The sequence below is a fragment of the Gekko japonicus genome, unplaced genomic scaffold (assembly GCF_001447785.1).
Source record: "Gekko japonicus isolate JY-2015 unplaced genomic scaffold, Gekko_japonicus_V1.1 scaffold220, whole genome shotgun sequence".
Classification (NCBI taxonomy): domain Eukaryota; kingdom Metazoa; phylum Chordata; class Lepidosauria; order Squamata; family Gekkonidae; genus Gekko; species Gekko japonicus.
The window spans coordinates 708,355-713,379 of NW_015165836.1; positions in this window are offsets into that span (position 1 = coordinate 708,355).

Genomic DNA, 5,025 nt, shown 5'->3' on the forward strand with positions numbered 1-5,025 from the left:
CATCCCAAAACAATCTTTGGACCACCCCAAATCACACGTCCCTCCCACACTTCAGAGACTGTCTCCTGTAAGATGACACGCAGTGGTGCCTGGTCCAAACACCGCTTCTGGCACCAGAAGTTCCTGTTTGAGTCGGCTGATGGGCTTTCCAGGGACATCTGGCTAGCAAAGACAAAATCCTAGGCTAGATGGTTTTGATCTGCCTGTTATCTTATCAGAAAGATGGGATCATTTGCATTTCTACCGCAAACTCCCCCCCCCCTTTAATATATAAGATCTGATTCCTCCAGAGAGAAATCCCTCAGCATAGCTCGCCAGCACACCTCTTTAAAGCGCTTCTATTTAAGCCACAGATGCTAAATGAATTCAGCAGACAGACAGAGTAATGGAACGCCAGTGTTCCAGTCTGATGCCTCGGAGCGAGAGGTTTTCCTTTTCTATATTAATTTCTCGTCTCATTTTCCAAAGCTGCCTCTGGGCTCCGCGCTTTAGATGCAGTATTCTTGTCAGTCTCGCTAACCTAATTTGGAAATAATTAAATTTTAAAATATTAAAGGGATTAAATATATTTCTCCTTCCAATCCTCCGCCCCATCCCCGCTGTCCCTCTAAAAATGGGTGAATTTCGCTTCGGGACTTTAAAAAGAAAGAAAGAAACTTGAAATGTATTACCGGTGCATCTGATTTGTTACCGTCATTTCCCTTCTGGGGCTGGCAGAGAACCGGAGGAACAAAACAGTTAATTTTACATAAGAGGCACCTGGAAACCTGGCTCTGCAGCAGAGCACGTGCTTTGCATGTAGAATTTCCCGGCCAGGTTCAGTCCTTAACATCTCCAGATTAAAGAATCTCAGGTATTAGATGCTGGGGAAGACCTCTGCACTGCCTGACACCCTGGGGAAATGCTGCCAATGTTAATAGGTTGGAGGTGGATAGCTCCCTTTATCCAGACTCCAGGTGGGTAGCCATGTTGGTCTAAAGCCGCAGAACAAAGTTCAAGTCCGGCGGCACTTTTAAGACCGACAAAGTTTTATTCAAGGTGTGAGCTTCCGTGTGCACATACGCTTCTTTAGTGTAGTGGTTAAGTGTGCGGACTCTAATCTGGGAGAACCGGGTTTGATTCCCCACTCCTCCACCTGCACCTGGCTGGATGACCTTGGGCAAGCCATAGTTCTCTCAGAGCTGTTCTTGAAAAAGAGCAGTTTCTGTCAAGAGCTCTCTCAGCCCCACCTACCTCATAGGGTGTCTGTTGTGGGGAGGGGAAGGGCAAGGAGTTTGTAAGCCGCTCTGAGACTCCTTCGGGTAGTGAAGGGCAGGGTATAAATCCCATCTCTTCTTCTTCTTCTTCTTTTCCCCATGTCCAGTTCGTCATTGTAAAGCATAAAGCTGCTTTAAATTGAGCCAGACCAATGGCCTATCATAGCCAATCCTGTCTACTCAGACAGGCAGTGGCTTACCCAGCATCTCAGGCAGAGATCTTGTACATCAGTTAGAACATAAGAACATAAAGAGAAGCCATGTTGGATCAGGCCAATGGCCCATCAAGTTCCAACACTCTGTGTCACACAGTGGCCAAAACCCAGGTGCCACCAGGAGGTCCACAAGCAGGGCCAGAACTCCAGAAGCCCTCCCACTGTGGCCCCCCCAACACCAAGAATACAGAGCATAATTGCCCCAGACAGAGTGTTCCATCTATACCTTATGGCTGGTAGCCACTGATGGACCTCTGCTCCCAACCCCCTCTTGAAGCTGTCTAGGCTTGTAGCCAACACCACCACTTCCTGGGGCAGTAAATTCCACATGTTAAAGACTCTTTGGTTGAAGAGATACTTTCTTTTATCTGTTCTAAGCCTACTCCTAATTAATTTCATCGAGTGTCCATGAGTTCTTGTATTGTGAGAAAGGGAGAAAAGTGTTTTGTTCTCTACCTTCTCTATCCCATGCATAATTTTGTAAACCTCTGTCATGTCACCCCCCTCAGTCATCATTTCTCCAAGCTAAAGAGCCCTAACCTCTTTAACCTTTCTTCACAGGGAAGGTTTCCAACACGTTAATAATTTTAGCTACTGCCAAATTCTTCACCTAGAGATCCCAGGGATTGAACCTGGGACCTTCTGCATGCCAAACAGATGCTCTCCACCCTCCTTCAATCTTTCCAGATGCAGGACCTACTGAGCTACAAGCAGGTGACATCAAAGTCATGAGACAGGAAGAGGAGGAGCCACCGTGACCTCGCCAGTAAGGCCAGGACCCAGCGGCAGACCAAGAGAGCCAGGGACCAGAAACACCAAGCAAGCCTCAGAAGGTGTACCATTGTGAAGAATGAGCAAGGAGAAAGAACCATGGAGGAATATGCAGGGGTCATTTTGTAGAAAAAGAGGTGCAGGAGCTCATTAGCATAACTCATTTGCATATGCCACACCCCCTGACATCACCGGAAGTGTGTCAGAAGGTAACATCCACCGCTCAGGCTCCACTGGACTGTTTTGGATTGCTAGCTATTGGGGGTGGGGGGAGCGTGCAGATCTGTTCTCGCAGAGGAGGGAGAGCTTGTACCTGAATAAAACTTGGTCTTAAAGGTGCCACTGGTCTGTTTTGGACTGGGGGGCTCTGCAATTTACCTGCCTGCTTCTTGCTCTGACTGAGGGCTGCTGGGAGCAGGGGGTGCGGCCTGTTGCATGTGCCCGCCCCCTGAGCACTTTACTGCCGGAGCTCCGCTCCTGTGCGCTCCTGCAGGAAATGACCCATGGGAATATGTATGACCAAGCCTCGCAATCCTGCAGTGTGTGTCTGTGTGTGCTTGAGTTGAGTTGAGGGTGGAGTTGGGGAGGGGAGGGACCTCAGTGTGGTGTAATTCCATAGAGTCCGCCCTCCAAAGCAGCCATTTTCTCCAGGGGAACTGATCTCAGTAGTCTGGGGACCAGTTGTGATTCCGGGAGATCTCCAGGCCCCACCTGGAGGCTGGGAACCCTAAGTTCCTTGCATCTCCAGTTAAAAAGGTCTGAAGTGGCAGGTTTTTAGGAAAGACTTTTGTCTGTACCTGACAAAGGGTGCTTTGACACTACCAAAAAGACCAGAGGGGATGAAACAAGTGCTTGTTATTTGATTGGACACGTGAAGCTGCCTTATACTGAATCAGACCCTTGGTCCATCAAAGTCAGCCTTGTGTACTCAGACCGTCAGCAGCTCTCCAGGGTCTCAGGCGGAGCTCTTTCACATCTCCTACGGCCCGATCCTTTTAACTGGAGAGGCCGGGGATTGAACCTGGGACCTTCTGCATGCCAAGCAGATGCTCTGCTACTGAGTCGTGGCCCCTCCCCATTGATTGCATCAGTCTAAATTTGACAGTGGGTCTTCCAAGTAGGGGGTTTTTTGGGGGGTAAATATATAGTCTCTCTAGCTATCTCTGTCTTTCTCACAGCACACTAATAAGGCCCCCAGTTCTGTGTGTAGTTCAAACTATGCCTTATGGATATGCAGAAAGCCTCAGGTGCACCGGAGGCCGCAGACACAATGGATGTGAAAAGGGAGGAGAGATTCAAAGCAACCCGAACCGTTCCTGTGCCAAAATGATAAAGATGAAAAGGGAAAAGGCCCAGGCGAGGGGAAGTGACTCTTCTCTCAGTCACAAAGCTTCCCAACCACAAAGCTCGGAAGGGGCGTCTCCCACATCTGCCCTCCAGAACCGGATCCTGCCTTTGGAAACCTCACAGTTTCCAGATGCAGAATTAACTCCAACAATCACTCCTTTAGAGCCTACTATGGCAGATCCTGGGGTCAGGCAGGGTCTTCCCACTGTCCGATTACGTACACATTCAGATGGCTCTGACAAGCTGTAAAAAACTATCACAAATGCTCTAAGACACGGGTCACTCGCTGCCAGCTCAAACCGGCTTTCTTTTAACCACAACTCTGCCAAATCTAAGTTGGCAAATTCCTGGAGATTTGGGGGTGGAGCCTACGGAGGGCACAGTTTTGGGGATGGACCTCCCCTGGATATAATGCCGTAGAGTCCATCCTCCAAACCAGCCCTTTTCTCCAGCATAAGCGATCTCCTTAGTCTGGAGCTGCAGTGGCTCAAGTGGTTAAGACGCTGAACTGCAGGCTGTGGAAGGTCAGTAGTTCAGCGGTTCAAGACCCAAGTGCCGCAAGACAGGGTGAGCTCCTGTCTCTAGTTCCAGCTCCTGCCAACCTAGCAGTTCGAAAGCAAGAAATTGCAAGTAGATAAATAGGGACCACTTCGGTGGGAAGGTAACAGTGTTCCGTGCGCCTTGGTGTTTAGTCATGCCGGCCACATGACCACGGAAACGTCTTCGGACAGCGCTGGCTCTTCGGCTTTGAAATGGAGATGAGCACTGCAACCCTAGAGTCGGATTCGACTGGCTTTCGAGCAAGGGAACCTTTACCTTTACCTTTACCTAGTCTGGAGAAGAGTTGCAATTCCAGGAAATCTCCAGGCTGCACCTGGAGGTTGGCAACCTCCTACCCCAACCCAATCCGGGCGGCCTGAATTTCTCACAGAAACCCAAACCCATCTTCTTCTTTTTAAATTTATTTATCATTTTTCCATTTAATTGTTCTTTACAAATATTTTTCCTTCCAATAGCTTGAGTCTTATTTACACAATTTCAAAAAAAATACATTTGAATCTAAATTTTTCCATATTTTATGAATCTATTCATATACTCGAATCTATTCATATGCTCTTTCCCATCTATTAATAAACACACTTTCATCCTTCCCTTGAAGGCTTATAGTTAGTTTGTCCATTTCCGCTACCTCTATCACCTTAATTAATATTTCCTCTCTTGTTGGTAGTTTGTCTTGTTTCCAATATTTGGCCATTAATATTCTAGCAGTGGTCAAAATATATGTTATTAAATATTTGTCATTTTGGTTATAATCCTCTGGTATCATGTTCAGTAGGGCAATTTCGGGAGTTAAACCCAAGTTAATCTTCATGATGTCCGTAATAAGCTTTTGTATCATTTTCCAGTACTTCTCCACCTTCCCACATCGCCACCAC